The following is a 12613-nucleotide window of genomic DNA, read 5'->3' on the forward strand; positions in this document are numbered from 1 at the left end:
ACCTTAAGAACCTCATCTTGGAACCAATTAAGTTTGTAAGACAAGGTATCACTGTACTTGCCTGTTACTTATTCTTCCTCCCAAGCTGGAATATTAAAGTTAAAGGTTGCTTTGCGTAACTGTGATGATTTTTGTGATAAGCTGTACTCCTCTGTGTTACAATTCTTGGGCCAAAGTTACTCCACGCATTTATGAAACTGTTAGAAGCCCAGCCTTTGAAATAATTTCTATGTCCTCTTTTCCCACGTTAAAGGCTAATTTGGTTGTGCATGAATGATGCAGGTGTTGACAGCTGTGTGATTCTGGTTTTTATTCTTAGCAGCCTACAAATCTAGTCACACCTCTTATGAGGGAGGCTGCAGTTTAGAGGTCATAAGTTACTCTCCTGTATAATAAGTTGCTAGCAATGAATCATCCAGGATTTAAAAGAGTAATTTCCATTGCTTAGTTGTGTTTTCTTGATCTCTTGAATGTTTAGACACCACAACCCTCCAGTCACAAGGTTAGTTTGGGAATAGAGTGTTCCCTCGATTTTCGTGGGGGATGCGTTCCGAGACCGCCCGCGAAAGTTGAATTTCCGCGTAGAGATGCGGAAGTAAGTACACTATTTTTGACTATGAACAGTATCACAAGCCATCCCTTAACACTTTAAACCCCTGAATTGCGATTTCCCATTCCCTTAGCAACCATTTAGATTATTACTCACATGTTTATTTATTAAAGTTTATTAAAAAAATATTTATTAAAGGCAGACGAAAGTTTGGCGATGACATAAGACGTCATCGGGTGGGAAAAACCGTGGTATAGGGAAAAACCCGCAAAGTATTTTTTAATTAATATTTTTGAAAAACCGTGGTATAGACTTTTCGCGAAGTTTGAACCCGCGAAAATCGAGGGAACACTGTATATATATATGAGAACCAGGGTGTTGAAGGTCTACTGCACATGATAGTTTGATTCGAGTCAGTGTTGGAAAGAGAAGGACACCAGAAAAACCGATGTCGAGGTCATTTCTGTCCAGCCTGAATAAAATAATTGATGTGACCACGCTGCCCTTTTGTCAGACTGTCTCTCAAAAAATAGTTGAAAAAGATAATATAAACCTTTAGTAAGAGCACACTTAGAATACTGCATTCACTTTGGGTCACCATATTATACAAAGATGTAGAGACTCTGGAAATAGTGCAGAAAACCCCCCAACAAATACCATTAAGGAGCTGGAGGCGAAAACATGAAGAATGGTTGCAGGAATTGGGTTAGTCTAGTGCAGACCTGGGCAAGGGGCGGCCCACGGGCCACATCCGGCCCGGCCGCTGTCTGTGTCCTGATGAATCAAGAGGAAAGCAGGAACCGGAGGAGTCCCGGCAGACGCGGTGAACTCTTTCATCCTCGCACTGGAACGGGCCCTGACCTCCTACCGAGAGCGGCCGAGCACAGAAACCACGCAAACACTGCAGCCCAGTGACTGTGGCGCACCATGTTGCCGTAAAGCAAACAATTAGGGGTCTGTAGAGTGGGCCTGGGTGTTTAGGTCAGGCCAGGGTCTGGGTCTTTAGAGTGGTCAGTGCTGAAAAAAATCCCCTAGCTGTGAGCAGTACAGGAGTGGGACACAGATACCACGTGCTTCCTCCCCTGTCCCCTGCAACAGCTATATTATTGTTGTTGTTGTTGTTGTTGTTATTATTATTATTATTATTATTATTATTATTATTATTATTATTATTTATTGGATTTGTATGCCGCCCCTCTCCGCAGACTCAGGGCGGCTAACAACAGTGGTAAAACAACATGAACAATCCAATTAATAAAAACAACTAAAAAACCCGTATTATAAAAAAAACCCAAACATACACACAAACATACCATGTGCATAACTTGTTGTAGCCTAGGGGGAAAGGATAACTTAACTCCCCCATGCCTGGCGACAAAGGTGGGTCTTAAGTAATTTGAGAAAGACAAGGAGGGTGGGGGCCGTTCTAATCTCTGGGGGGAGTTGGTTCCAGAGGGCCGGGGCGGCCACAGAGAAGGCTCTTCCCCTGGGGCCCGCCAAACGACATTGTTTGGTCAACGGGACCCGGAGAAGGCCAACTCTGTGGGACCTTATCGGCCACTGGGATTCTTGCGGTAGAAGGCGGTTCCGGATGTATTCTGGCCCAATGCCACGAAGGGCTTTATAGGTCATTACCAACACTTTGAATTGTGACCGGAAACAATTGGGTATAGTATTGGGTAGAACGGAGTTAATTATATTAGTCCGGCCCTCTAAAACCATCCCAATTTCTCATGCGGGCGCATGGCAAAATTAATTGCCCACCCCTGGTCTAGCGAAAAGAAGGGATTACAGGTGACATGAAAGCAGTGTTCAACATTTGAGGAGCTGCCACCAAAAAAAAAAGGGGGGGGGGCTCAACTTATTTTCCAAAACACCTGAAGAAACAAGAAACAATGGATGGAAAGTAATCAAGGAAAAGAAGCAACCTAGAATTAAGGAGAAGTGTCTTGACAGTGATGACAATTAACCAGTGGAACAGCTTGCCTTTAGAAATTGTGGGTGGGTCAGCACTGGAGGCTTTTAAGAAGAGACTGTACAGCCCTTTGTCTGGAATCATGTAGGACCGTGATGGTGAAGCTATGGCATGCGTGCCACAGGTGGCACGTGGAGTCATATCGGAGGGCACACGAGGCATTGCCCTGTGTCAGCTCCAGCACGCATGCACGTGCTAGCTAGCTAATTTTTGGCCTTGGGGAAGGCCATTTTGCCCTCCAGAGGCTTCAGGGAAGCTTCACTGAAGCCCCGGAGTGTGAAAAACAGTCCAACGGGGCAAACGGGAAGTTCAGAAAAACGGACTTCTGGTTTGCCTGTTGTGTTGTTTTTTACACTCCAGGGCTTCATGAAGCTTCCCTGAAGGCTCCGAAGTGCGAAAAACAGCACAACTGGCAAATCAGAAGTCCGTTTTTCCAAACTTCCGGTTTGCCCGTTGGGCTGGGTTTTTTCCCTGTCCCAGGCTTCAGTGAGGACTGGGTGCATCTGCAAGGATTGGGGGCGCTGGTGGTATTATTATTATTATTATTATTATTATTATTATTATTATTATTATTAAAATTTATACGCCGCCCCTCTCCGAAGACCCGTCCCTCTATTGTGCGCATTCCCAGGGGAAGCACAGGGGGGGGGCATATGCATGGGGGGAGGAAATAGGTGTGAGCATGTGCATGCATGCTAGCGTACACACACCCACCCTTTGGGTATGTGAACCAAAAAAGGTTCTCCATCACTGGTATAGGATCTCCTGCTTGTGAAGGCGGTTGGACTAGAAGATATCCAAGGTCCCCTTCATTCTGTGAAGATGATTTTGTGTTACTGTATCTACATTGTAGCTTTACGAATCCCAGCGGCCGATAAGGTCCCACAGACAATGTCGTTTGGCGGGCCCCAAGGGAAGAGCCTTCTCTGTGGTGGCCCCGGCCCTCTGGAATCAACTCCCCCCGGAGATTAGAATGGCCCCCACCCTCCTTGTCTTTCGCAAGTTACTCAAGACCCACCTATATTGCCAGGCATGGGGGAATTAAGACATCTCCCCCAGGCTTTCTTATATTTTATGTTTGGTATCTATGTGTGGTATGGTTTTTAAATTGTTGGGGTTTTTAAATATAATTTTATTATTAAATTTGTTCCATTATTATACTGTTTTTATTATTGTTGTGAGCCGCCCCGAATCTTCGGAGAGGGGCGGCATACAAATCTAATAAATTGAATTGAATTGAATTGAATTTATTGTTGGATTTGTACCGTGTTTTGTGTTGTGAGCCGCTCCGAGTCTCTGGAGAAGGGTGGCATACAAATCTAATTAATAATAATAATAATAATAATAATAATAATAATAATAATAATAATACATGGAGTCAGTGGAGTGAAATTTGATGGTTGAAATGTACCCAGTTCTTTAGATCTTCAGGAATTCTTTCCGGCCCAGTTACCGAAGGACAAAAAGGTGTGAAGTTGGAAACATACTCAAAAGGTGGAAGTTGAACAGCACTGAAGGTGTTAATTGCAGATGCAATTAATTTAGTTGTAAGACAGCCTCAAGCGTTTAAGTGTAAGATGTCACAATTAACTTTATTTGTGTGATCTCCAAGAGTGGCATTTTTCATTTTATTTCTTTAGGGTAGGATCCCATTTCCTCTTTAAACCTTGTCTTAAGTATGGAAATGTATCTCAAATTCTAGTTTCAGCTTCAGAATTTATTAATTCTATTGATCACAACAAACTTGGAAGAAACTTTTATGCTGAAACCTGGATAAACATAATGTGTGAAGGTGGCTATTTCTCCAAGTTCATCCTGTGAGTTGCCTGGGATTCTCTCTTCTAATTCCAGTGAGGAAATTTCCCACATATTTGGAATCACAGCTAGTTCTCCACTTACAACCACAATTGGAATCAGAATTTTTGTTGCTGAGCAAGGTGACTGTTAAATAAGTTGTGCATGATTTTATGATATTTTTTTTGGGCAAAGTTGTTAAGCAAATCACTGCAGTTATTAAGTGGATCACACGGTCGTTATGTGAATCTGGCTTCTCCATTGAATTTGCTGGTGGGAAATCTTGTTGGAAAGTCATAAATGGTGATCACATGACCCCTCAGGACACTGCAAGCATCATAAATACAGGGGGGTTGCCAAGCACCCAAATTTTGATCACATTACTCTGGGGATGCTGTAATGAATGGTCATAAGGGTGAGGACTGAACATGTCACTTTTTCAGCCCCATTGCAACTTTGAATGGTTGCTGAATGAATGGTTGTGTGTGAAGGACTCCCTGTATAAATTCCTCCTGTACAGGTAGTCCTTGACTTATGACCACAATTCAGCCTCAAGCTTCTGATGTTAAGTGAGACATTTGTTAAGTACCTTTTGCCGCATTTAAGTACCTTTTACCCATTTTATTTATTTCTATCTATCTATCTATCTATCTATCTATCTATCTATCTATCTATCTATCTATCTATCTATCTATCTATTAGATTTGTATGCCGCCCCTCTCCGTAGACTCGGGGCGGCTCACAGCAATAATAAACAATATATAACAAATCTAATAATTTAAAAGAAACACTAAAAGCCCCATTATTAAAAGCAAACATACACACAAGCATATCACACAAACTGTATAGGCCCGGGGGAGATGTTTCAATTCCCCCATGCCTGACGGCAAAGGTGGGTTTTAAGGAGTTTACGAAAGGCGAGGAGGGTGGGGGCAGTTCTAATCTCTGGGAGGAGCTGGTTCCAGAGGGTCGGGGCTGCCTCAGTTGTTAAGTGAATCACTGCAGTTGGTAAGTTGGTAGTAACCCGGTTGTTAAATGAATCTGGCTTTCCCCTTTGCTTCAAGGGTCACAAGTGTGAAAAACGGTCATGAGTTACTTTTTTCAGTGCCAGTGTAACTTTGAAGAGTCATTAAAGGAACTTGTGTAAGTCAAGGACTACCTGTATTTGGCATGCTACACAGTAGCGGGTTCGAAAACCCGTTGCTACTGGTTCGCACATGCATGTGATGCCCTGGGTGGGTGGGCAGAGCCTCCCGACGCCACTACTGGTTCACAGAGCAACCCACCACTGATGCCACAGCTGTTAATGCAGAGGTCTTCAAACTTGAGAACTTTAAGACTTGTGCACTTCAACTTCCAGAATTCTGAGAGTTGAAATCCACAAGTCTTAATGTTGCCAAGCTTGAGGACTCCTGAGCTAAATTGCTGTTCTTCCATTAATCAGGGGTGTTGTGGTTAGCTCTGGCCCAGCTCCTGCCCCAAGGAATGTGGAGGTGTATGTGGGGGAGACATCCACATGCTGCAGGCCTGTTTTGCTCCCAGTGGAATCTGTCGACAAAGTCTCCTCTGACCAAGGAAGCGTGAGTGACAGGGAAGAGGGGAGATGGCAGACAGCCCAGGAGGAGATCAGTCATCTGTATAATCCCTGGATTCTGAACAAGAATTAACGACACATCCATGCATGCGTAGAGTGATGCATAGGAGACAACAACTGAAGGATTATTACAAGAGAAAATGAGGCCACCTGTGGTTGGGTGGGGCTACTGTAATTAGTGCTACAGATAAAAGTGCAGCCTGTGTTTTAGCCTCATGGCAGTTTATCTGATTCATAGTTTCGTCAAGATCGTGGTTTTTGCTCTTCAGGATTGTGTGTGTGGACTCTCTGGACTTTAGAATTGGACTCAATTTCCCCGTGATTGGGTGAGCAATTGGACTGCATTTAACCTGTGCCTTGTGTGTACCAGAAAATCCTTTTGACATTTAAAAAGGGAGCTCTTTCTGTTTTTCTGTTTATAAAAACTTTTGGGTTTTCCCTTTATCGTGTGGTGTGTGTCTTCCTGGACTAATTACCCTGTAATTATGGGTGGTTGAGACACGCCGGCAGAACAAGGGGTAGGGAATGTTGGCTCTTCTATGACTTGTGGACTTCAACTCCCAGAATTCCTGAGCCAAACATGTCATAGAAGAACCAATATTCCCTACCTCTGCATTATATCATCAAGGCTCTCACTTCAACCATGGATCATTTTGCTCCCAAAAGAAAAAAAATGCCAGTCAATAAGAATCCTGCATGTTGAAGAATAGGCGGTAGGAAAAGCAAGTAGGATGCTTGGCTGCATAGCTAGAGGTATAACAAGCAGGAAGAGGGAGAGCGCTGGTGAGACCACATTTGGAATACTGTGTTCAGTTCTGGAGACCTCACCTACAAAAAGATATTGACAAAATTGAACAGGTCCAAAGACGGGCTACAAGAATGGTGGAAGGTCTTGAGCATAAAACGTATCAGGAAAGACTTAATGAACTCAATCTGTATAGTCTGGAGGACAGAAGGAAAAGGGGGGACATGATCGAAACATTTAAATATGTTAAAGGGTTAAATAAGGTCCAGGAGGGAAGTGTTTTTAATAGGAAAGTGAACACAAGAACAAGGGGACACAATCTGAAGTTAGTTGGGGGAAAGATCCAAAGCAACGTGAGAAAATATTATTTTACTGAAAGAGTAGTAGATGCTTGGAACAAACTTCCAGCAGACGTTGTTGGTAAGTCCACAGTAACTGAATTTAAAGATGCCTGGGATAAACATAGATCCATCCTAAGATATAAATACAGGAAATAGTATAAGGGCAGACTCCTAGGTGGACCATGAGGCCTTTTTCTGCCGTCAGTCTTCTATGTTTCTATGTTTCTAAGAATTATTTTTTTCTTAAGAAATATGGAACCATTTTAATACTTTCTAATCTTCCCATTTGGGTTTGGTTTCCACCACCTCTGCTTTCTTCGTTCTCTTACTTATCAAAATGGCATGTGCTTGTTGAATGCTTTTGTTTCTTTTGTTATTTTTCCCATTTCTTTTTCATCCAAGTTAATTTGTTTCCTTTGGTCTAGTAATAAATTGAAGAAGTTAATAGTGCATGGCTGAGAAAGAATTAACATTTAAAGCTAAGGTGAAGAAAGAATTAGATATGCCTTGCTAAAAAGATGTATAGGTGTGGGGACTGCATGTGTATTTATTTGTTTTTCAAATTTATGCAGCTACCCATCTCACAAAACAAGTGATTCAGAATGATGTACAACAAAGTTATGTAATGCTAACACACAGATAACAGCAATTATTATTATTAAAAACGTTAAAACTATTCAGGCGGTCCTTGACTTACGACCATAGTTGACCCCATAATCTCTATTGCTAATTAAGACAATTGTTCCTTGATTTTTGTCCCGTTTTACGACTTTTCTTGCCACACTTAATTGAATCACTGCAATTGCTAGTAATACGACACACACACTTCGCTTGTCAGGACCCAGGGGAAAAGCCTTCTCTGTGGTGGCCCCGGCCCTCTGGAACCAACTCCCCCCAGAGATTAGAATTGCCCCCACTCTCCTTGTTTTTCGTAAGCTTCTTAAAACCCACCTCTGCCGCCAGGCATGGGGGAATTGAGATACTCTTTCCCCCTAGGCCTTTACAATTTTATGCATGGTATGTTTGTATGTATGTTTGGTTTTTTTATATTAATTGGTTGTTAATCATTTTTAGTATTGGATTATTACTGTACACTGTTTTATTATTGCTGTTAGCTGCCCCGAGTGGCATACAAATCCAATAAATAAATAAATAAATAAATAAATAAATAAATAAATAAACAAACAAACAAACAAACAAACAAACAAACAAACAAACAAACAAATAAAAAATAAATCCCAAGATAAAATACAGGAAATAGTATAAGGGCAGACTAGATGGACCATGAGGTCTTTTTCTGCTGTCCGTCTTCTATGTTTCTATGTTTCAAGAACAGGAGAGCTTTTCTTTGCTAAAGGACCATGCAAATACTGAATGAACACTGCCCTGAAAGGATTGCTGTGTTTTGACACATGGTTAAGCTTCCTTCCCAAATTGACCTGAACTTCTGCAGAAATGCATAGGCTACACGAAGCGGCTTTTGAATTTTGAGTGTAGAACCTCTTGCCTTTTGATTTTTCTGTTTTTTTTAATGAGTTGTCAAGCTTGTGTTCTTAAACCCCTGGTTTTTCTGACGCCTGCACGGTTCTTTTATCTTCTTCTTCACCTGGAAGCACTTGAAACCTCTTCTAAACAAACAGTTGCACCAGCAGAGTTAACAATGCAACCTTCAGGGAATAATCCTGTTGGGTAGGAAAAAAACCGAGGTCTCTTGAGGGGGTTCACCAGGGGCTTGGCAAACAGAAAAGATTTCGTGTTTCTAGTTGCAGACTAATTGAAGTGCGGTTGGCTATGGGGAAGTAGTGTGTTTTTGATGCTGGTAAACAGTGTTCCCTCTAATTTTTTTGGGGGGTGGGCAGAAAAGTATAGTGTCTGAGCGGCAGTCCCTTTGGGACTGGGCGGCACAGAAATAATAAATAAATAAATAAACAAACAAAAAACCCACCCTGTTTTGCCTCAGAGAACTTCAAAATAAAATACTGTACTGTGTGTCTATAACAGTGAGATCATAATAGGGCAACTATCAATATCAAAATGCCACTTAAATAGTTGAGTTAGTTTCAAACTAGATTTTGATTTTCTTTCTCTCTTCCTTACTCCCATTCTTTTTCTTTCTCTTTTCCTTCCTCTCTTTTTTCTATCTGTTTCTCTCTCTTCCTCTCTTCCTCTCTCTCTCCTTCCCTCACTCTTTCCCTCTCGACTTCTGGGCAGGTTTGGAAAACTCTGAGTTGATGATGATTTTTAAGTGGGCGATTGCTCACTGCTCAGCTTAGAGGGAACTATGCTGGTAAATACAATGCACAGTTAGTCTTCAACCATTCATTTCATGACCATTTCCAAGGTCTAATAGCACTGTAAAATGTGACTTATGGCGAATTCTCACATTTACAACTGTTGCAAGCCTCCCCAAAGATGATGTGATCAAAATGCTACAACCTTCATAACTACATACTGGTTGACAAGAGCCTCGGCAACTCTTGGCAACCAGTATGTAGTTATGAAGGTTGTTGTAGCATCCTGGGGTCATGTGACTGCCATTTGCAACCTACCTAATCGAATAACCAGGAAGAGGGAGATTGTATAACAAGCAGGAAGAGGGAGATTGTGATCCCGCTGTATAGAGCGCTGGTGAGACCCCATTTGGAGTACTGTGTTCAGTTCTGGAGACCTCACCTTCAAAAAGATATTGACAAAATTGAACGGGTCCAAAGACGGGCTACAAAAGTGGTGGAAGGTCTTAAGCATAAAACGTATCAGGAAAGACTTCATGAACTCAATCTGTATAGTCTGGAGCAGTGATTTTCAACCTTTTTTGAGCCACGGCACGTTTTTTACATTTACAAAATCCTGGGGCACACCACCAACCAAAATGACACAAAATGACACCCCAAGACACTCTCCTCTCTTTTTCCATCCCTGTCTCCTCCCCACCTGTTTGTGTGTGTGTGTGTGTGTGTGTGTGTGTGTGTATACACACTCTTGAACCATTTCCAAAAACAGGTGAGGCCTGGGTTTTCTCTCTCTCTTATTCTTTGGGTGCTTTTTATCATATGCTTTAAATCAAGAGTCACTTCTCTCTTTTGTTTCTCTTCCTTCTCATTCTCTGTCTCAATCATTTTCTCATTTCTGTTTTTTCCTCCCCTTTTTGTTCATTTCTCTCTTTCTCTCCCTTCCTCTCCTTTTCTCTCTCTCTCACTCTTGCTTTCTCTCTCTTTCTCTTTTCTTTCTCTCTCTTTCTTTCTCTCTCTCTCTCACTCTCTCTCTCAGCAAAATGTTGCGAGACCAGAACCTGAGCTTCCTTTTCGCGGCACACCTGACCATGTCTCGCGGCACACTAGTGTGCCACGGCACACTGGTTGAAAAACACTGGTCTGGAGGACAGAAGGGAAAGGGAGGACACGATCGAAACATTTAAATAAGTTAAAGGGTTAAATAAGGTTCAGGAGGGAAGTGTTTTTAATAGGAAAATGAACCCAAGAACAAGGGGGCCGAATCTGAGGTTAGTTGGCGAAAGATCAGAAGCAATGTGAGAAAATATTATTTTACTGAAAGAGTAGTAGATGCTTGGAACAAACTTCCAGCAGACGTGGTTGGTAAATCCACCGTAACTGAATTTAAACATGCCTGGGATAAACAGATATCTATTACAAATTACTATTTCCTGTATTTTATCTTAGGATGGATATATGTTTATCCCAGGCATGTTTAAACACAGTAACTGAATTTAAACATGCCTGGGATAAACATATATCCATCCTAAGATAAAATACAGGAAATAGTAAAAGGGCAGACTAGATGGACCAAGAGGTCTTTTTCTGCCGTCAGTCTTCTATGTTTCTATGTTTCTATATCCATCCTAAGATAAAATACAGGAAATAGTATAAGGGCAGACTAGATGGACCATGAGGTCTTTTTTCTGCTGTTAATCTTCGATGTTTCTGTTTCTAATCATTTCCCCACAAGCAGAATCAATGGGGGAAAGCCAGGTTTGCTTAATGACCACACCACTCAGTTGGCAACTGCAGTGTAACAGATTTGGAAGGGACCTTGGAGGTCTTCTAATCCAACCCCCCTGCTCAAGCAGGAAACCCTATTTCAGACAAATGGTTGTGCAATCTCTTCTGTGATTCTGGATTACTGTATTCAGTTTTGGTTGCCACCATGCAAAAAAATAATAATGTTGAGACTCAAGAAAGAGTGCAGAGAAGAGCAACAAAGATAATTCGGGGACTGGAAGCTAAAACATAAGAAGAATGGTTGCAAGAACCTGGCATGGCTAGTTTAATGAAAAGAAGGACCAGGGGGGACATGTTAGCAGTGTTCCAATATCTCAGGGGTTGCCACAAAGAAGAAGGAGTCAACCTATTCTCCAAAGCACCTAAAGGTAGAACAAGAAGCAATAGGTGGAAGCTGAACAAGGAGAGAAGCAACTTAGAACTTAGGAGAAATTTCCTGATAGTTAGAACAATTAATCTGTGGAACAGCTGGCCTCCAGAAGTTGTGAATGTTCCAACACTGGAAGTATTTAAGAAGATGTTGGATAACCATCTGTCTGAAGTAGTGTAGGGTTTCCTGCCTAAGAAGGAGGTTAGGCTAGAAGACCTCCAAGGTCCTTTCCAACTCTATTGTATTTCTTGTTTATTTTATTTATTTCTTAGATTTGTATGCCTCCCTTCTCCGAAAACTCGGGGGAGGCTATTCTTGTTGTTGTTGTTGTTGTTGTTGTTATTATATTATTATTATTATTATTATTATTATTATTATTATTATTATTATTATTATTATTATTTGGAGAGGGGCGGCATACAAATCTAAATAATAATAATAATAATAATAATAATAATAATAATAATAATAATAATAATATAATAAAAAGGTTGTAAAATGCAAGTCCCTTATAACAACCGCTTTGATTAGCAACAGAAATTTTGGGCTCAATTGTGTCCCAAGGTGAGGGCTACATGTATCTCTCTCTTCAACTTGTATTAAAGCGTTATAAAATTTAATCTATGCTGGGCAGCTAAATGAGCTATAAAGGGCTACACAGGACACAATCTTAGCTATGTTTCAAGTAGGGCACGTTGTGAAATATGTTAGCATTTCTTTAAAAAAATAAAGAGGCGAAGTTACTTGGGAGAGATGAACATACATTCCCACTGTCGCCATAATTCATCTTAGAGATGTTAACCTCTATCTTACTTGGCCAGGACAAAATTTGTCAGGTGTTTGACACATTTCAGCATTTCGCCCTCCTTTCTGAAGAATGCCTGGGGCAACCTGGGATAGCTTTCGACAATCAAATAAATTATATTGTGACGAAGAAAATCTGATGCGTTTGGAGCAGAACCTCATAGCATATGGCAGAAGCTCCTGTCAAGACTCAGATTGGGGCTAACGATTCTGTTCTCCATAAAACAATGAAGACCTTCAGGAGTGACAGTAATTTTCAGCCATTGGCTTTTTATTGAGTAGCACCAGAAATGTTCAGATCTCTACAGTGAGACTTTTTTTTGCTTTTGAACTTAATTGACATCTTTTTTTTCTGGATCCTCTTTAAGTTTTGCATGCAGGTGAGATGCCCTTGAATCTTTCCCATGTCAAGGTGTTGAAAGAT

General features: G+C 41.3%; 1 protein-coding gene across 12 annotated transcripts in view; it reads left to right on the forward strand.

The window, feature by feature from the left end:
- Positions 1 to 12613, forward strand: part of MSI2 (musashi RNA binding protein 2) — an 841455-nt gene that overhangs the window by 80399 nt on the left and 748443 nt on the right. The window lies entirely within an intron of this gene.

The sequence above is a fragment of the Erythrolamprus reginae genome, chromosome 1, assembly GCF_031021105.1.
Source record: "Erythrolamprus reginae isolate rEryReg1 chromosome 1, rEryReg1.hap1, whole genome shotgun sequence".
In the NCBI taxonomy this organism is placed as follows: domain Eukaryota; kingdom Metazoa; phylum Chordata; class Lepidosauria; order Squamata; family Dipsadidae; genus Erythrolamprus; species Erythrolamprus reginae.